Here is a 22,354-nt window from a genome sequence, read left to right as displayed (position 1 = left end):
CTAGGTCCTAAATGGTGCTGAGGTGACACTGATGATGAGTAAATGCAGTTTCCTATATGTACAATGGGTGGCAGGATATATATGGTCTGAGTTCCAGAGATCACAAAAATAAACTATAGCTGCTAGTAGCAATGAACAATAAAACACAGGATGACAGGACACAAATCAGTTGGATAACAAAGCAAGCACTCCTTTCCTACATGACAATCAGTGAAAGCATTACCATGTTAATCTCTCAATACCACAAGGATGATGCAAGTGAGGTTTAGTCTAGGTAATCATTCTTAAAACCATTACTTAATGTATTGAGTTTATCCATCTATATAGATCAGCTGAATGCGCAAGCAGCAGGAATTCTGTTCTCATTTTCCCAAATAAAATATCCGGTGTAAATTTGCACACATTTCTAAAAACCTGTTTTTGCTTTGTCATTATGGGGTAATGTGTGTAGAATGATTAGGGGACACACAGAATTTAATCCATTTTAGAATAAGGCTGTACGGTAACAAAATGTGGAAAAAGTCAAGGGTTCTGAATACACTGTATATATATTTTGCATTCATTTGCATGAGACAAACTCTACTTGATCAAGTTATTGCTCTAGTATCCACTGATGCCAATGACATCTATAGTGCCGCCATCTAAGGCTGCAGAGACTTTATATTCACACAGCTTCTAAGGACATACACATATGGTTTACATAACAAATTTCATGGCACCATGTCTGCAGTGAATCTGATGTATGGTTTATGAGAAGATGATTTTCTCCAGATGGGCCTATATCAGAGATCGGCAACTGGCGGTCATTCCTGCTCTACTAGATGGTCCTCATAAGGAAATCAATGACAGTCCATACACTTTCTGAAACTCTGAAAGCAATTAATTTCAACTGCACCTTCAAAACAATCCCCATAGTACTATTCAGGTACTATGGCTAGAATGGCATGTACTTAGGGCACAGTATGTGTGAGCCACCTCAAGTGTAGTACTATATGGAATAAATATTATTTTCCGTTTCATCCATTTCAATGTTAAAGGGACTGTTCCTCTTCAAGAATATCAATCAAATAAGGCCTAATGTTCAGTGTAACATCTTGGATAAGCATTTGTAGGTGGACTAGGGGAGTTCAAGGCCGACTGCGGTACTGCAGGCTTTGTTAGCCGAAAACAGTATCCCCCATAATAGTGAATGGAAAGATGTCTTTGTGATCTTCGTGTAAATAAAGCACTTTTTTGAAGTCTATCATGATACCAACAATTGCTTCTAATACGCTCGATGTATGATCTTAAACCGATTATTTTTAAATTGCATACAATAAGTTAAGGATAATTTTGTTGCTAATGGCAGCTTGCAGTACCCCGGTCGGCCTTCAACTTGAGTTACTCAATGAGGGAGACAGCACTGAGCTAGTCTGAACTTCACTTCCTGGAGTAGCTCAAACTGCATGTTATGTCTCCATAGATGGGTTGGCTAACGATGTCATGAAAACTATGCACACACATCCATGGGGCAGAAGTCAGCCTGTTTTTGTGATCTAAGCCAACCTCATCCGTTTTGCCCAATGGTTGCGCACATGCAGTTAAGAATGCAGAGCGGTGCTTTATTATAGACAGACGTCTCACCATCTTAGTTCCTGTTGTATCAATGTTCACCTTGTCAGCTCGGGGGATCTAATCTTGCAACCTTACAGTTAAGTAGTTATATGCAATAAAGACATACCTCTCTCTCGTTGCACTCCACAAGGAGCCTGCCTGTTACGCGAATGCATTAAATTTATCTTATAAAAAACAATCAATCATAATCACTAGTTAACTACACATGGTTGATATTACTAGACATTATCTAGCGTGTCCTGCGTTATTCCTTGCCACCCATTCTGAAATTAACTGCAGGTCTTTTAAGTGTTGCTGTCATTTAATTCATTGTGGTAACTGACGTTTATAGTCATCCCGTACATGGCCACACTGGCTGTCCTCAAAGCCAGTGGCATGTCATTAGTAAAGATTGAAAAAAGTAAAAGGGCCTAGACAGCTACCCTGGGAAATTCCTGATTTTGTTGGATAGGCTTCCATTAAATAACCCTGTGTGTTTTGTTGGGACAGGTAACTCTATCCACAATATAGCAAGGGGTGTAAAGCCAAAACACGTTTTTCCAGCAACAGACTATGATCTATGTCAAAAGCCACACTGAAATCTATCAAAACAGCCCCAACAATTTCTCTCAGCCAATTAGTCATTTGTATAAGTGCTGTGCTTGTTCCCTATAAGAGTGCTGAAAGTCTTGTCAATTTGATTACTGTAAAATAGCATTGTACCTGGTCAAACACATTTTTTTTCAACCATTTACTAATGGTTGGTAACAGGCTGATTGGTCAGCTATTTGAGCCAGTAAAGGGGGCTTTACTATTCTTAGGTAGGGAAATAACTTTTGCTTCCCTCCAGGCCTGAGGGCACACTTTCTAGTAGGCTTAAATTGAAGATGCGGCAATATCGTCCACCAGGGTCTGCCAACTTGGATGGAAAATTACTGAGGATAATCCTCAGTAATTTTCCATCCAAGTTGGCAGACCCTGGTGGCTTTTCACCTCTTCCACTGTTACTTTACGGAATTCAAAAATCCAATGCTTGCGTTTCATAATTTGGTGTGTGTATGTTAAAATAATACAAGTATTGTTTTCCCCCCGATATGTAAACAAAGTTATTCTAATGATTTATCATATTTAGATAATCAAGCTTAAAAACTCAACATGTGTGTGGCTATTGAATGACTACAGCTCTTTGGTTACAAAGACCCACGTTTCCCCAAAGTGGTTTTTTTGGTACCATGTGGGCAACATCATAAAATGAACTCCTCTTGTGAATCAAAATAATGGTCTGTGTCAGGCCTATTACTAGGTCAAATAGAAGAGCAAAGGAGAAATCCTAAACCACCACAGGGGGAACATGGCAACACTTCTACACTCCTCAGATGCAAGTGCACTGCACCGAAGACAGATTTCATTTTAAAAATGAAATCTTTGTCATCTTCCATGGTCAAGCAGACAACCGCAGTCCAATGTAATCAAGAGTGATTAAGTTCCTTCTAAATTCTAAATCCAAACATTAGTCAAGTCCTTCATTGTAAAAAACATCATCCAGTGTGCACATCGAAAAAATCGACCAAAAAATTGATCTGTAATTATACTGATATGCAAAAATCTGATTTAGATTCAAATTGCAACTTCAACATGGCTTCACTATATACAGCTAGGTACTGTACTGAAAAAGTGCTGCATTTCATGTCAGTAATCGTTGAGTGTAAAAACTCCACAGTGAAATCTCAATAATACTGTTTGAGAGGGACACACACAAAGTCCTGTGATCCTTTCCTCAGGTTGCAGTCTCGCCTCCATTAACACTTTGAAAAAGGGCCATCTGCTAGCACCAACCTTTTTGGAGCCAGAGGCCACAGTTGCTCCAACGCACTGAAGTTTGGCATGAGCATTGAGGAAACTTGGAGAATATTGGTACCTCGTGCCCCAAAACAAATGTTTGAGTGGGGCTGAGGTTTGCACTTAGATAAGCCTGGAGTTGCGGAGGAACTGGATTAGAACTTTGTAAATGAAGCTGTATTGAGAGATGGTCTGCACCATCATCATACGCTGCTGCCGGAGCATGTTGAGAACGGTCGGGATGTCCAGCATCTGGAGGAAAGAGGTGGAAACAGGCCACAGACAGGGGTTTACAAAAGGAGTATGTTATTGGATTGGTTAATGGGCCTATTGATCTAAACTGTGGTGAGATGTGATCAATGCCTACCTACATTCCTGATGGAATCGACTAGGGTTCAATCCTGGCGACCTTATTCATTTTTAGGCATTCTACATAGCCCAGTAATGTAATATACATGTAGACGTTAGTTAGGGGTTTACCTCGTTGTGTTCCAGACAGGCGATCATGACCTCAGAGAGGATGACCACCCCGGAGCGGCCCACTCCAGCACTACAGTGGACCAGCACAGGCAGGTTGGTGTTCTTTGGGTCGCTGGTGCTGTTGGTGTGTCTCCTCACTGACTGGATCTCCTCCAGGTACGCTGGGGAAAACATTGAAATAAGAGAATGATTGATTCTATTAACCGGACTAAATAAAAATAGGCTTTTACAACAATCTCAATTTATCACTGAACACTCATTTAACTTTGACTGGAACTGCCTTCTTGACCTGCTCTCCCTTGGAATAGAGATTTCTTAAAGGGACTTCCTGGTTTGAATACACGTTACTCCAACTGATCCACTCACAGAGGAAGCCCTTGAAGTCCTCAGGGCAGCCGTGGTCGGGCCAGTCTGTGTACTGCAGGTGCCACACAGTGTGCTCCTGGCCCGTCAGCACGTGTTTTATCGTCAAGCCTGTGGTGGCGTAGCAGCCTGAGTCCATCCTGAAGCGTGTGGTGATCTTAAAGTGTCCGTACGTCACTGTGTTGTGGTGGGAGCCGAGCCGTGGCCAGTAGCGGAAACTCTTTTCCCTGCCACCCTCCTGCAATGGGGTTAGAGGCCAAAGGTTTGCCAGGGTCAAAGGGTAATGTTATTGCTTACAGGGCAGTATCCTAGATCTGAGGTCATGCAATAACAGTAACACACCATGGACATACAGACATAATAAAGTCCAGTGTAACACACACACCTCTTCAGCTGTAACCATGGCAATGATGGCCACGCCCTGCTCCCACACCATTTGCCAGAAGTCCTGACAGGTGTTGGAGAGAGGGCCTTGGGAGGCGATGTACCTCCACTCGTCTCCGCCCACCATGATCTAGGAAACGCCAGAGGAGAGATATGGTTATAAGTGACCTCAACCACTGTAAAAGCATTTACAGTGCCTTCAGAATGTATTCAAACCCCTTGACTGATTCCACGTGTTACAGCCTGAATTTAAAATGGATAAAATATGTAATCTCACCCATCTACAAACAATTCCCCAAAATGACAAAGTAATAACATGTTTGTAAACATTTTAGCAAATGTATTGAAAATGAAATGCAGAAACATCTCATTCATTGCATGCCACTCACAATCCGATATTAGCACGATACTTAGGTGCGGATACGTATTACACTGCTCACAATTCTATATGTATTGCAATTCAACACTGATTTTATTGGGATTTGATGTTCCAAACATATTGCTCACTATATATTTCTGCTGAAGAGTGAACCTGAAATTTATGTTGATCAGTCATATAAATAACAGTGCTGAAAACATCCTGACTCACTATTTAAAATGCTTATCAAAGAGACAATGACTGCATAAAGTCCTAAGCCATCAGCATTCATCTGGAATGAAGAACAAGCGGAGAGGAGGCATTTCTGGGAAGTTAACCCTCACCTGGGAAACACTGCTATAGAGCAAAGACATTCATAAATGTATGGTGTATGTACAGGTAACTTCCGAAATAATGGAAACACAAGTAAATAAGGGATACAAAGTATATTGAAAGCAGGTGCTTCCATACTAGAGGTCCACCGATTAATTAGGGCCGATTTCAAGTTTTCATAACAATCGGAAATCTGTATTTTTGGACACCGTAAAAAAAAAAAAAATGACACCTTTATTTCATCTTTATTTAACTAGGCAAGTCAGTTAAGAACACATTCTTATTTTCAATGACGGCCTAGGAATGGTGGGTTAACTGCCTTGTTCAGGGACAGAACGACAGATTTTCACCTTGTCAGCTCGGGGGATCCAATCTTGCGACCTTTCAGTTAACTAGTCCAACGCTCTAACCACCTGCCTTTCATTGCACTCCACGAGGAGCCTGCCTGTTACGCGAATGCAGTAAGCCAAGGTAAGTTGCTAGCTAGCATTAAACTTATCTTATAAAAAACAATCAATCAATCATAATCACTAGTTAACTACACATGGTTGATGATATTACTAGTTTATCTAGCATGTCCTGCGTTGCATATAATCGATGCGGTGCATATCATTGCTCCAATGTGTACCTAACCATAAACATCAATGCCTTTCTTAAAATCAGTACACAGAAGTATATATTTTTTAACCTGCATATTTAGCTAAAAGAAATCCAGGTTAGCAGGCCATATTAACCTGGTGAAATTGTGTCACTTCTCTTGCGTTCATTGCACGCAGAGTCAGTGTATAGTTCTGTATCATCACTCATTCATATATCTTTATGTACACATTCTTTATCCCTTTACACTTGTGCGTATAAGGTAGTAGTTTTGGAATTGTTAGGTTAGATGACTTGTTGGTTATTACTGCATTGTTGGAAATAGAAGCACAAGCATTTCGCTACACTCGCATTAACATCTGCTAACCATGTGTATGTGACAAATACATTTGATTTGATATATGCAACAGTTTGGGCCGCCTAATTTGCCAGAATGTTATGTAATTATGACATAACATTGGTGGTTGTGCAATGTAATAGCAATATTTAGACTTATGAATGCCACCCGTTAGATAAAATACGGAACGGTTCCGTATTTCACTGAAAGAATAAACGTCTTGTTTTCGAGATTATAGTTTCCGGATTCGACCATATTAATGACCTAAGGCTCATCTTTCTGTGTGTTATTATGTTATAACTAAGTCTATGATTTGATAGAGCAGTCTGACTGAGCGATGGTAGGTAGCAGCAGGCTCGTAAGCATTCATTCAAACAGCACTTTCTTGCATAGTTATTCCCCTTGCTCTGCAAGGGCCGCGGCTTTTGTGGAGCGATGGGTAACGCTGCTTCGATGGTGGCTGTTGTCAATGTTTTCCTGGTTCGAGCCCAGGTAGGAGCGAGGAGAGGGATGGAAGCTATACTGTTACACTGGCAATACTAAAGTGCCTATAAGAACATCCAATAGTCAAAGGTTAATGAAATACAAATGGTATGGAGAGAAATAGTCCTATAATTCCTATAATAACTACAACCTAAAACTTCTTACCTGGGAATATTGAAGACTCATGTTAAAAGGAACCACCAGCTTTTATATGTTCTCATGTTCTGAGCAAGGAACTGAAACGTTAGCTTTCTTACATGGCACATATTGCACTTTTACTTTCTTCTCCAACACTTTGTTTTTGTATTATTTTAACCAAATTGAACATGTTTCATTATTTATTTGAGGCTAAATTGATTGTATTGATGTATTAAGTTAAAATAAGTGTTCATAATTGTCATTATTACAAATACATTATTTTTTTTTTTAATCGTCCGATTAATTGGTACCGGCTTTTTTTGGTCCTCCAATAATCTGTATCAGCGTTGAAAAATCATAATCGGTCGACCTCTATTCCATACAGGTGTGGTTCCTGAGTTAATTATACCATTAACATCCCATCATGCTTATGCTCATGCTTATGCATTATTTTTACTACCATGGTGTTTCTAGCTATCACCGTCGGTTCACTGGGTTGATTCGCACTATGGAGCCGAGCAAAGTCATACTACTCTGGACTAGTTACGCATTCACCATAAAATGCTGGAACCATGCAGGAAAAGACGGGGAGGCAGGGAGAAAATATCCAAGCCAGCATGGTTGGGTTCGGGTCGGCATGGTACTGTGAAAAGGGTATTAGTGTGTCCATTACCCTGATGTGCGAGGCGTTGATGTAGCCAGTGTTGTTCTCCTTGCTGGGCACCAGCTCCACACGCGTGTCATCGTAGGGCAGCACATCCTGGAAGCGGTTCCTCTCGCCACTCTCGGGAAGCTGGGCGATGCTGCAGTCGCCTGCCGGACGCCGCTTGGCCACCTGCTCGTACTCCTGGAACACCATGCCCTGCTCCATACGCTGCTGCAGCTCCTTACACTGAGAGAGAGACACACAGACAAGGGTTAATGACAGAGACCTGGAATTGTTCCGGTAGGTATAAAATGATTGAAATGCTACAGTGTTGTGAGTAACTCTGCAAGAAATAAAGTACATTTTCCTGACAGCTGTTAAGGTCCCCTACATTGCTGTTATTACAGTGCTATCACTCTGATTAGTACGCCTGCGAAGAAGTGTCACTGGAGATGGACCTGGCCTGGAGTGTGATGGCGACTATGTTTAGTGGTAATACGGTCAAGTAAACGTTGTTAAACTGGAACCTAGTTGTTGTGTCATTTTGAGTTAACAATAGCTGGAAACAGAGCAGCAGTATCTGAATTCTGATTGAACAAACAAATGGTGCACCAACTAACACATTCAGGAGTTTCAACTAAAACCGATATAAAAAAGTATGGCAATATTATCCTGGTAAAACTGTTCTATTTCATCACTACCATTCAACACCTTTTTGTTCTGTTTTAAATAACATACTGTTTTGAGCTCCATTAAATAAGTATTATGTTCTGCAATAGACGTAAGACAATAACATTTGGATAAAACATTACTCTGTCTGCCTGCTATTCTGTTTGGCAATCAAATCCAAAACTCTGCAAATGTAAAGCAGTATCAATGTCTAGATTCTACAGAAAACATTACAGTATCCACCTGTAGAGCAAACCTTCTCTATAATACTGTTCATGTAAAATACCACAGGGCCTCTGAGCATAGGTGGTTACAAAACCAGTCTCTCTAGCTGCAAACCAAAACACACAAGAAATGTTGAAGAGGTTCCTCCTAAAACGAAGCATAAAATAAACCCCATTTAGTAAACAGTGTTAAAGGGACAACACCAGTCTAGAACAATGCCAGTGCCTACCCTCTCGTCGTTGGAGGTCTCAGGCTTCTCCTTGCCCCCTTCGTGCAGTGGCAGCCTGGACAGGGTCAGGCCGTTGAGGGCTGCCACCTTCAGAGGACCCATCTTCTTCAGCTCAACCCGCTTCTTCATGCCCTGGTGTTACAGAGGACAGAGAGAGAGTGAGTGAAGTTGACAGTGTCAGAGAGGGAGATGAGGGGGAAGGACAGAAACGACATAGCCTGGTTATGTCTTTCCGTGGAATGCTACCGGACCAGCTATTGCGGTCGCCAGCCACATTCCTGTCACATGTTAAGTCACCTGACCAACAGAGAGTGTTTGATATTGGTTGAAATGGCCTTTGGGACATTCCACTACGTGTTGTGTGACATTGTGGTGTAAATGAGAAGATCATTCAAATGTCAGACATCTTAGCTATGAGGAAAAAAATATCTTAACTGACAAAGAAATTAAGAAGTCTCCATGACATGACGATTGGGTAACAGCTGTTCCTTGAACTACGAAATACACACTGACACCTCTAGTCAAATATTGTAATTAAATGTACTTTTAAAAAACTACACTACACAGCGAGTGAGGCAGCGGAAACTGAAGCTACTATGGCGGAAGAGAGGGGGCAAGTCTCACGGTAGGAGGCAGGCCATCGATGGGGTTCTTCCCAGCAGGAACGTCTGACACGGGCCTCTTCTTGATGAAGTCCTTCTTGGCCTTCTGTTTGTTCTGCCCACTGATGTCACCGTCAGACACAGAGGGAACCATCCTGACAGGTTGCCCATGCGCCAACAGGTACATCTGCTCCGCCTCCTGGATCAGTGCGTGCATCTGATAGGCCGGGAGGCCAGACAAGACAGGGTCAAGGGGAGAGCCAATGGGATATGCGGGCGGGGGCTCCAAGGGAATCTGGCCCAGATTGGTTAGAAGCTGCTGCGGGTCAAACCCAGACAATAGTGCATCGTGGGATTGGGGGGTGTGGTGTCCTCTCTCATCCTCAAACTCCTCCTCCTCACTGCTGTGCACCAACATGGTGGCGTCCGACAGGGACTTCTTGTGGCCGTAGTGCACGTGCTCCTTCCCCTCTCCCCCGTCCTCTGACTTGGTCCGCTCCAGGAATACTTTGAGCTGGGAGCTTGAGGAGGGTCCATGCTGGGCCAGAAGGGGGGTGTCATTGACCCTCATGCCCTCCAGGCTGTAAGCCAGGCTGGCGATCTCAGTGAAGTTGCGTTTGTGTGCGTTTTGTTGGTGGGGGTGGTGTTGTGGGGGTCCAGCCATGAACAGGGGTTCAGATACCTCCTGCAGGGAGTGGGCTACAGGCAGGCTGTCCTGGAAGGTCTGGACAGAGTGGTGCACGCGCCGCATGGTGATCAAGTCCGGGTTGCTGCTGCTTACGTACAGGTGGTGAGACAGGGCTGGCGTGCTGTTAGCGGGCCGCGGGTGGGCACCGTATGAGTAGGGGGGTGGAGGGCGGTACACCTGGGTCCTCATGATGTTGGCCGCAGGGTACTCCTGCGCCTGCTGCAGCCGGACATTGATCAGCTCGGGCACACTGACCACCCCCGCCACCGGCCTCCTCTTCGTGGGTTAGGAGTATGGGGAGGGGCTGTGGAAGTTGGAATTGAGGTGGAAAGGGTAGTGGTGGTGCGTTCCTCCTCCACCATGCTCTCCTCTGATCTCAGGCTGGCTGTAGACCAGGGGGTCGGGCCTGCTGTAGGCGTACGAGTTCCCAATGTTCAGGTTCCTCATGGAGAGGCTCTGGCGGTGCTCGTGGGCGTGCACCATCCCCCCTCCCTGGTTCTTCTGCCTCATGACTGTATTGTAGTCCGGGGTGGCGCGGTAGGAGGGGGGGGGATGAGAGCGCTGTGGCGGTGCGAGGGCACGTAGTCAGGTCGGGTGATGTCACTTCCTGTGATGGAGGGGTTGGAGGACATGGGCGAGGGCTGCATGTAGTGCTGGGGGTTGGTGAGGGAGCTGGTGCTGTGGGCGCTGTACACGCGGCCGTTACGCAGCTGCCCGTTCATAACGCCACTGTTGCCGTACTCGAGTGGTGAGCGGTCCAGGCTGGTCTGGGAGTGGTAGTAGCAGCCGTGCTGACTGTTCATGTACAGGTTGTCTGAGAGATAGGAGAGAGATAAGACAAAAGGTAATGTTAGAACTACAGTATTAGGACTAGAGGTCGACCGATTATGATTTATGATTATGAACGCCGATACCAATTATTGGAGGACCAAAAAAGCCGATAAAAAAGCTGATAATAATGACAATTACAACAATACTGAATGAACACTTATTTGAACTTAATATAATACATCAATAAAATCAATTTAGCCTCAAGTAAATAATGAAACATGTTCAATTTGGTTTAAATAATGCAAAAACAAAGTGTTGGAGAAGAAAGTAAACGTTTCAGTTCCTTGTTCAGAACATGAGAACATATGAAAGCTGGTGGTTCCTTTTAACATGAGTCTTCAATATTCCCAGGTAAGAAGTTTTAGGTTGTAGTTATTATAGGAATTATATAACTATTTCCCTCTATACCATTTGTATTTCATTAACCTTTGACTATTGGATGTTCTTAGGCACTTTAGTATTGCCAGTGTAACAGTATAGCTTCCGTCCCTCTAGTTAGCGCGTGCTAACTAGCTAGCCATTTCACTTCGGTTACACCAGCCTCATCTCGGGAGTTGATAGGCTTGAAGTCATAAACAGCTCAATGCTTGACACACAACGAAGAGCTGCTGTCAAAACACACGAAAGTGCTGTTTGAATGAATGTTTACGCGCCTGCTTCTGCCTACCACCGCTCAGTCAGATACTTGTATGCTCATTCAGATTATATGCAATGCAGGACACGCAAGATAATATCTAGTAATATCATCAACCATGTGTAGTTAACTAGTGATTATGATTGATTGTTTTTTATAAGATAAGTTTAATGCTAGCTAGCAACTTACCTTGGCTTACTGCATTTGCGTAACAGGCAGTCTCTCTCTGACAAGGTGAAAATCTGTCGTTCTGCCCCTGAACAAGGCAGTTAACCCACCTTTCCTAGGCCGCCATTGAAAATAATCATGTGTTCTTAACTGACTTGCCTAGTTAAATAAAAGGTATAAAAAATATTTCGTGAAATTTAAATAGAATAAAACATTCGGCAAATCGGCGCCCAAAAATACCGATTTCCGATTGTTATGAAAACTTGAAGTTGGCCCTAATTAATCGGCCATTCCGATTAATCGGTCGACCTGTAATTAGGACGGACATACCCATTCAAATAATCCAGCAATCAAAGCACTGTTGCATGACTAAGCTCAAATAAAGATTGTGTGAAACACCAGTGATCTTGGTGAGGTCAGACTCTATAAGTACCTTGTGAGGATGTGTAAGGCTCAGTGAAGTGGCCATTGTAGGGCATCTGTGGCGGGGGCATCATATAGGCCGGGGGCTTAGGCTGCACAGAGAGGGATCAAACAACAGCATTCAGTTACTTCAGACATGATCTTAATGCAGCCCAACAGATTGGAATTACACACAAATCTAATAGTGTGCTGAAGAGCTGGCCAGTGACGTTTGTCATGTGCTGCGTTTCACAGGCCATAGATCAGAGGGCGAGCGTGTGTTTTAGAGAGAAAGCATGTGTGTGTTTGTGTTTCACTGCCGGGATACCAGAGACATCCTGGTGGAGGATCGCCGGTGCACTGGGTTCACAGCAGTAGGCTGGGTTTGGCTGAGAACAGGAACACAAAAACAACAATGAAACAAACAGGTAGAAAAAACAAGTTGAAAGGGATTCGGCTGAATAGCTCAGATCAACTCGTCTCTGTTAAATGAAATCTCCCTTCATCGCAATGAAAGACAGGAGCAGTATCCAGGAGAGAACTCCTTTTCTTACGTTTTTCTTGCACATACATCATCTTTCCTCGCCCAAACACAAAATGTTTCAAAAGTGGTGAGGAGAGGATTGGTGATTATTGGTGCACGTCATTTAAATGTAGCTAGGGTGTTTTGGAGGCTCTGGATTGTTTTTAGGGGAGGGTGTTGGCTCTCTGAGGAGACCTGTACTGTAGGCGGGTGGCTGCGGACAGCGTTGTTACAAGGCAGAAAGGGAAAGAGAGGAATGGAGAGAGTGAGAATGGACTCCTGGGAGCCCTCAGAAGGCGAATGGGGGTCAGACTCCTTTCTGGAGAGAAGAGGGGACAGGAATGAGGAGAGCACACACACGCAAAGAGAGTTCCACATACACAGGAACTGGGCTAGACTCATTAAGAGAGAGACACACTTACAGGCTGCTCTTGTTAATCTTGTAAAACTTGTGCCTGGCCAGACACATCCGGCACACGTATTTGGAGGATCCATGTCTTCCTGTAGAGGGGAAAGAAAGCATTTACAATTTCAGACATTCAGTACACTGGACAGGTGGTGGTCCACTACTTATTCACCAACCCAAATACAACTTCTATGAATATTTCGAAGATAAATACACAACGCAGAGACAGAGTACACAAGGTCATGTGGACGAGAAGTCAATAGAATTAACGATCAATGGAAATAGTGTTTTTTCTGTAATAGGGAATTATTTATCAATGGGTCAGAGACATGGGAGGAATTTGTCTATATATTGAGTCTGAAATAGGATACTTGTTATTTGACCATTGGCCCAGTTGTACTGCAAGGACTTGTAAATTGGTCAACCACAGGCTAGGGCTGGGTTATAAACTACCTCCTGTCCCTTTGTTCTGGAGAGATAATCACAGGAGAGAATCACTAGAGAGCATCACTGAGGACAGGGGAGAATGACCATCTACCTCCCAGCATAACATCTATGATCTGTCCTTCTCAAATGAATTGATTTTCCTCCCCCTGATTTGCTTTGGAGTCTGTGTTAATAAAGAATAACATCAAACTGCTAACAAACTGCATGGGGCTTTAGCCAGCGGTTGTTGACCCTATAGGCATGGGACTTAGTTACCACCATACAAGCACACATACATGCGTGTTTACCTTGAAGAGTCAATACACATTCCCACAGCATGCACTGTGTGATTAAAGGACCATGTGTTTAATGGGAAGAGGATCATTGCAGTGTGTGGTGGTGGTGGTTTGAGACTCACGGTCTGGAACTGCACGCTCTCCTCTTTGTTGGCCAGCTCCAGGGCAAAGAAGGACTTATTGTGAGTCATGTTGTTAATTTCATTCTACCTACACAGCCAATTAAAATAGAGAGGGGCAAGAGCATGAGGCAGTGGTATGGCAGTGGTCACATTTAGAACTGGACTGTGGGAGGGTAGTGACATAAATAGAAACCATATCTGATTCAATAGTAAGAGAAGTGTCTACATTCAACACTGCTAGTAGCATTTAGACTAAGATATTCTACACAAAATGAGACTTCCTCTTGGTAAAATTCAAGATTTCAGTTATTATATAGATTAGTCTTTCCCAACTCAATTACCCCAACAGCAAACATGATTCAAATTGTGAACTAATAATCAACCCCCAATGAGTTGAATCAGGTGAGTTTCAGGGCCTACAACAAAAACATGTGTTGTTGGGGGTACAGGAATTGGGAAACACTGATAGAATGTCAAGAGGTTTTCCTGATCATGTGACCCGAGGCCTAGTTTCTCCTTGCCAGGTCACATGGTCAGGAACCCCCCTGGCCCTATTTATTGAACATCACATCTGAAAATAGCAAGAGACCTCCACGCCATCTAAGAATAGTAGCTAGCTAGCTGTGGACTGAACCAGACTCAATATGCAGAGTCATTGCTACAGGCTTCAGACACACAAATACCAGACATGATTCATTCAGACAGCTCATATTTAGAGGCAGATCATACTGCAGGACTGGGGTATTAGCAACAAACATTTTTATTATGCTTAAAAATAAACTATTCTTTCCAGCCTTACTTGAATACAAGGGGTGGCCTTCCGTTTTTGCGCTTGACAAAGATGCCGTCCAGGCAGGCCCCAAGGAGGATATCAGTGCCTTGGCTGTCCCGTGGGAATGGAAATAGAAAAGAAGAATCAATTGAAGACCTATAGCTAATGAAAAATGGGGACCTCACAGAGCCCTGTTTGTTCTGTGTGTGCTGGGTGGTCTACATTCATCCTTTTATGAATATATTCCAGAATATCAGCACCAGAATCTGCTGATTTTTTTACTGAAAAAGAATTTGTTCCTTGATCCAGTTCAAATAGAGGTATTGACAGAAAATCATTAGAACTGGGGATCAATGACGATGATGAGACAGGTCTCTGAACTCCTCCCTATAGGCTATGGCAGTGAGACCTCTCCCTCAACGTCAGCAAGACAAAAGGAGCTGATCGTGGACTACAGGAAACGGAGGCCCCCATTCACATCGAGCAGGTCGAGATCTTCAAGTTCCTTGGTGTCCACATCACTAAGGACCTATCATGGTCCACATCACTGGGGCCGAGCTTCCTGCCATCCAGGACTTCTATACGAGGCGCTGTCAGAGGAACGCCCTAAAAATTATCAAAGACTACAGCCACCCAAGTCATAGACTGTTCTCTCTGCTACTGCATGGCAAGCGGTACCGGCGCGCCTGGGACGCAAAGGCTCCTGAAAAACTTCTATCCCTACGCCATAACTGCTGAACAGTTAATCAAGTAGCTACCCAGACCATTTGCATTGACCCCACTTTTTATTTTTGCACTGACTCTATGCACATTACCCACACACACTACACTGACACTCCAACACATAAATATTGATGCCACACACACACTTTCACATACACTGCTGCTACTCTGTTGATTGTCTCCGTCTATAGGCTGGGGTCCCGAGTGACGCAACGGTATAAGGCATCACGACAGACACCCTGGTTCGAATCCAGGCTGGATCACAACCGGCCGTGATTGGGAGTAAATTGTAAATAAGAATTTGTTCTTAACTGACTTGCCTAGTAAAAAAAATAAAAGTAATAACGTAATATTATCTATCCTGATTGCCCAGTCACTTTTACCCCTATCTACATATACAGTACCAGTCAAAAGTTTGGACACACCTACTCATTCAAGGGTTTTCTTAATTTTTTTACTATTTTCTACATTGTAGAATAATAGTGAAGACATTAAAACTATGAAATAACACATATGGAATCATGTAGTAACCAAATAAGTGTTATAAAATATATTTTATATTTGAGATTCTTCAATGTACCCACCCTTTGCCTTAATGGCAGCTTTGTTCACTCTTGGCATTCTCTCAACCAGCTTCATGAGGAATGCTTTTCAACAGTGTTGAAGGAGTTCCCACATATGCTGAGCACTTGTTGTCTGCTTTCCTTCACTCTGTGGTCCAACTCAATCCAAACCATCTCAATTGGGTTAAGGTCAGGTACTTGTGGAAGCCAGGTGATCTGATGCAGCACTCAATCACACTCCTTCTGGGCCAAATAGCCCTTACACAGTCTGGACGCGTGTTTTGGGTAATTGTACCTTTGAAAAACAAATGATAGTCCCACTAAGCGCAAACCAGATGGAATGGCGTATCGCTGAAGAATGCTGTGGTAGCCATGTTGGTTGTGTGCCTTGAATTCTAAATAAATCACTGACAGTGTCAACAGCAAAGCACCCCCACACCTCCATGTTTCCGTTCACCTACTCTGCGTCTCACAAAGACATGATGATTGGAACCAAAAATCTCAGTTTTGGATTCATCAGACCAAAGGACAGATTTCCACCTGTCTAATGCCCATCACTCATGTTTCTTGGCCCAAGCAAGTCTCTTCTTATTGGTGTCCTTTAGTAGTGGTTTATTTGCAGCAATTCGACCATGAAGGCCTGATTCACGCAGTCTCATCTGAACAGTTGATGTTGAGATGTGTCTGTTACTCGCATTTATTTGGGCTGAAATCTGAGGTGCCGTTAACTCTAATGAACTTGTCCTTGCAGCAGAGGCAACTCTGGGTCTTCCTTTCCTGTGGGGGTCCTCATGAGAGCCAGTTTCATCATAGTGCCTAATGGTTTTTGCGACTGCACTTGAAGAAACTTTCAAAGTTATAGAAATGTTCTGGATTGACTGACTTAAAGTAATGATGGACTGTTGTTTCTCTTTGCTTATTTGAGCTGTTCTTGCCATAATATGGACGTGGTCTTTTAGCAAATAGGGCTATCTTCTGTATACCACCCCTACCTTGTCACAACACAACTTTTTGTCTCAAACGCATTAAGGAAAGAAATTCCACAAATTTACTTTTAAAACATAGCACACCTGTTAATTGAAATGCATTCCAGGTGACTACCTCATGAAGCTGGTTGAGAGAATGCCAAGAGTGTGCAACGCTGTCATCAGGGCAAAGGGTGGCTACTTTGAAGAACCTGAAATATAAAATACATTTTGATTGAACACTTTTGGTTACATGATTCCATGTGTTATTTCATAGTTTTGATGTCCTCACTATTATTCTGCAATGTAGAAAATAGTAAAAATAAAGAAAAACCCTGGAATGAGTAGGTGTTCAAACTTTTGACTGGTACTTTACATAATACCTCAATTACCTCGTACCCCTGCACATTGACTTGGTAATGGTACTCCTTGCCTTGTTATCGTATTTTATTGTGTTCCAATTTCCTTTTTTATTTAGCCAATTTTCTATTATTTTTAACTCTGCATTGTTGGGAAAGGGCTCGTAAGTAAGCATTTCATGGTAAAGTCTACACCTGCTGTATTCGGCGCATATGACAAATTGTAGTTGATATAGCAATGGAGTAGTGCAGTGAGGCTTTGGGGGAGCAGTTACTGTAGTTTGGTGTAGTTGTTCACCTTAGCTGGGGTACTCTCCTGGCCATAGCCCTCCATCTTCTCCACCTCCTGCATGTACAACACCTCAGCCTCTCGGGCAGGCAACCCCCTGAGAGAAACACACGTATGGCAATAGAAGTTAACATAAACCATATACATTTCCAACGCAGGCAGACACGGAGATACCAGCATCCATTAACCAGCACAAACAGAGAGTACAAAGACACACCGTGGTCACATTCTGAAACAGAATTGATGGCATATTCACACCTTTCATCTCAGCAAACAGAACCGGTGTCAGTCTAGTTCAACAACCAGCATGATCAGCTGCTGCTATGTTCTCTCCCCCATCACCTCCATCTTCAGTTCATCTGTCTCACTGCACCTCGTTTGACACACAATGCAGTGAAACCATTTCATACAGACCAACATCAAGGCAAGTGTCAACTCCTCACCTCTCACCTTCAGAACCCACTGACACCTACCTCCCCTGTAGCCAGGGCCAAGGTATGAATCTAAACAGCTCTTTCCAGCTATCCATCTATCCAGACAGCCCATATGGGGGATGAGCAGAAGGCTGGAAACCTGCAGGTTGGGATGGAGGGATGAAGGGATAGGGGGGGATGAAAACCAGCTGGCCTTGGACTGGAGGAGTGTGCAGGCTTATTGCCAGGCCAGCCCCAGCTCGGGCCTTTTCATCTATCTACCTGACTGTAAATAACAGCCGAGGAACCCTGGCGGGCCTGCTAATTGGGGACAGATAAGATAGATGCACCATGGACTGCCCAATGCATGTATGGAACCTGGAATCAATTAAAGGCACTGTGTATGTCAGCCTCAGGAGATATGAAGGGGGGGTTCTGTGGAGAATGAAGGGCATGTCTTCTTTTCCACGGATGGATGAACATCTGAAGGTTTCTCACCTGTAGTTCTGGTAAAGCAGAGCCACCCTCTGAGTGTCCTCTTCCAGTACTCTCTCATCCTGGATCCATCCCTGTAAAGAGATGGGGAAACACAGATGACATTGTGCATTCATGAACATGACGTAAAACATTAACTTTGAGCTGCAAGTCAAAAATAAATAAAACTTCTTACGATAGGAAACAGCACAAACTTCTGAAGAAACTCCTGCGAATCATAACGATTGAAGTCTCCAAAGTCAGCTGAAACACACAAAATAATCAAATACAATCACATTTTTTGTAGACTGGATGAATACATGTAAATAACAGTACAGTAATGCTTTTCCTAGAAGTGAAAACCAGACTTAAAAAACAGATAGCTTTTCTTTAAATAGGTCAAAGTCCGTAATGTGTTTATTTCTGCAATTAGTGCAAGGCAGACTGAAAGCATGCATGGATTTTCAGAATGGCGTGATGCTTTTTCAGCGGTTTCAGTATACAATGACAAAGCGGGCTAATTTGAGAAAAGCAGGAAACCCGTTTGGGATTGCTTTAGCATCTGAAACCGGAGTGGTCCAATGTTACCAGCAATCTCAGTCTGCCCACCAGCTTTGTTCACAACTATGTTGAGTATGCCCGGCATTAGTCATGCTAGCTAAACAGCTACGGCCCTGCTGGCCAGGCCCCCCACCAGCCCTAATCTCAGCAGCTAGGTAAAAATTATTCATATTCCAAGCAAAAACGAAAAGCAAACTGAGCAGAGCATTTTTAAGTCCGAAAATTATTTGGAGGTTTCTCAAAACGTTCAGTATTACTGGGATGATATTTTGTTCTAGCTTGCTATGCCAGTTGGGCAGCAGAAGTTTGAACCTGGGTTGCACTAGTACGTGATCTCAGTTGCTGTGCTATGTTAACACCCAGGCCAGTAACTTGCACTGCCTGATTTAACTTTGCCAGTAGTGTTTGAGATTCTTAAGGCTGGGAAAATGTGCGAGCCCGGAAATGTCAAGCTGGAGACCAGATTATTGGATGGTATGGGCTTGGTAAGGTTCCTTTAAAAAAAATCTATTTCACCTTTATTTAACCAGGTAGGCCAGTTGAGAACAAGTTCTCATTTACAACTGCGACCTGGCCAAGATAAAGCAAAGCAGTGCGACAAAATCAAACAACAGAGTTACATAAACAAACGTACAGTCAATAACACAATAGAACAAATCTATATACAGTGTGTCCTACATTAACAGACTTGTGAAAAGCTCAATAAAGCCAAAATAAAGTGCTTGACCAGGCTTTTATAGAAACAAGGGGAGGATAATAGAAAATTGTATTTCATAAGTACATCGAAACAACAATTATGTTCTCTTGAATACCAACTGAAAATATTCAGGTTTAAAATTCCCATTTTCCCTAGGTACGCATTGAAATCCAATGAGACACTCGACGAGTCCCGAGTCGAGATTCAGTAATGATCCTTGAGACCATACTCTTAATGACATCACTCCTGCTGCTCTGGTGGACCGTCAACAGCCTCAGGATCAATAAAACATGAGGTGTGGAATTTACAACAGGCCATGACAGCAGTGTGTGTGTGTGGTGCCAAAACACCTGCTGTGGCTGCTTATGGCAGGACCTAACCTGTCACCACAGTTTGAACAGGTGGTGATCCTCAGTCTTCTATCAGTAGATTATAGAGTACTGAGTTTCACATTCAGAGCCGGTGTTACGTATTCACATGTATACCTTGCACTGCCAAGCCAGACAAACGGATGCAGACGGATGGCTTGTTTTTTGGAGCAAGGGATTCTGCCTTCCAGAACATCCTTCTTTAACTGGAGGTAATACTGATATCTGTAGGGAGGTAGAGGCAGTTGGTTCATCTCAAAGTGTGAACAGATGACAAACATGACTTGGTTTGACCCCTCCATTCAAACGGCCAGTTAGAGATGTGATGTCATACTGTGGTGGGTGACCACACAGAAAAACCTATAGTACTGGATTGTGTTGCTCAGTACGCATTACTAAGATGATACTGAGGAGTAACTGGGGTGGAAGGGTAGCCTAGTGGTTAGAGCATTGCACTAGTAACCGAAAGGTTGCAAGTTCATATCCCCGAGCTGACAAGGTACAAATCTGTCGTTCTGCCCCTGAACAGGCAGTTAACCCACTGTTCCTAGGCAGTCATTGAAAATAAGAATTTGTTCTTAACTGACTTGCCTAGATAAATAAAGGTAAAATAAAAACAAAGTTCAATATAGGAATTCTCTGCTAAGGTACGGAGTATGACAAATCCTCTGGCATGTAGGACACATGCATTCCTTTCCCTTCTCCCCTTACTCACTACATTTGACTGATCCAATAGGAATGGATAAATCAATATGGTGGGAACTATGTGGCTTAGAGTTAACCAGGGAGACAATGTTTTGGCCTGAGACGGTGTCTAGTTTTAGCCGGAGAAGCAGCTTGAGCGAGTATCTAGTGTCCCTCTGTGTTAAGCATATATCTGAAAATAAAAGAGAGCCGCACACTCCAGGAGCTCAGTTGCAAAAATGTAATTACCAACGTTCATCAGGGTATAATCACAAACACTGCAGGATGACTCGTTTATATAGTGTCAAAAGACAGGTGTCTGTAATCATGGCCAAGAGTGGCCTAATATCATTGGTTAATTCTCAAATATTAATATGGCATACAAAGAACAGCATACAAACAACAAATGGATAGCCTATGATCATAGATTCATTTTAGACTACACAAGCTTACAAACAATTACAATGGCAAAGTCACAATAATCACAAGAATGGCTCTTAACTCCAAACATTCCTGGCCGGTGCTCTCCACAGAAAGCATAAACTCAACAAATTCACTATTGAGTAGCTGAATGCGAGTGACCAGACAGCTCTTGCTTGAGACTGTATACCTTCGAGATCTTTTGAGTTTTAAGCCAAATGGCAAGGGCATGTTTCAAACTTTGATGCAGAAATATCTCTAAACTTGGCCCTTCAAAAATTGAGTGGATATGAGGCCATCCATATGTTGGATACATGTATCCATGCGAAAAGAGAGAGACAAATTGTTATTAATGTTATTAAAGAATAAATTATTCATAACTAACACACCTTTTCCAGCTAATTCCAGATGACATTTTCCAGACAAACACAGCCTAACTTATGATAAATGTGAAATCCCAATATAAGCTAAATAGTATTACATGTTATGCTGAATCACCAACTTTGGATCTGGAAAGGTACAGGGTGTGCAGGCTTTTAGTGATCAACATTGATAAATTGATTCAGTTGTGTAGTGTGCTTGGCTGGAAGAAAAGCCTGCAATCCCTGACCACCAGTGCCAATTGGAAGACGTAACCAAATCAAATGTTATTAGTCACATGCGCCGAATACAACAGGTGTACCTTACAGTGAAAAGCTTACTTATGAGCCCCTAACCAACAACGTTGTTAAAAAAAAAATACAGATAAGAATAAGAGATAAAAGTAACAAGTATTTAAAGAGCAGCAGTGAAAGAACAATAGCGAGACTATATACAGGGGGGTACCGATACAGTGTCAATGTGCGGGGGCACCGGTTATTTGAGGTAGTATGTACATGTAGGTAGTGTTATTAAAGTGACTATGCATAGATGACAACAGAAAGTAGCAGTGGAGTAAAGACGGGGGGTATCAATGCAAATAGTCTGGGTAGCCGTTTGACTAGATGTTCAGGAGTCTTATGGCTTTGGGGGTAGAAGCTGAATTCGAAGCCTCTTGGACCTAGACTTGGTGCTCCGGTACCACTTGCCTTGCGGTAGCAGAGAGCACAGTCTATGACTAGGGTGGTTGGAGTCTTTGACAATTTTTAGTGCCTTCCTCTGACACCGCCTAGTATAGAGGTCCTGGATGGCAGAAAGCTTGGCCCCAGTGATGTACTGGGCCGTTCGCACTACCCTCTGTAGTTCCTTGCAGTCGGAGGCCGAGCAGTTGCCATACCAGGCAGTGATGCAACCAGTTGCTCTCGATGGTGCAGCT

At 43.1% G+C, this 22,354-nt stretch overlaps 1 pseudogene; it reads right to left on the bottom strand.

Moving 5' to 3' along the window:
- Positions 1–529: 529 nt before the first annotated feature.
- LOC109904567 (tyrosine-protein phosphatase non-receptor type 21-like) lies at positions 530–21,408 on the bottom strand (annotated as a pseudogene).
- Between the last annotated feature and the right edge of the window lie 946 nt (positions 21,409–22,354).

This window comes from Oncorhynchus kisutch, linkage group LG14 (assembly GCF_002021735.2).
Source record: "Oncorhynchus kisutch isolate 150728-3 linkage group LG14, Okis_V2, whole genome shotgun sequence".
In the NCBI taxonomy this organism is placed as follows: domain Eukaryota; kingdom Metazoa; phylum Chordata; class Actinopteri; order Salmoniformes; family Salmonidae; genus Oncorhynchus; species Oncorhynchus kisutch.
This window is presented reverse-complemented; position numbering and strand designations above follow the sequence as displayed.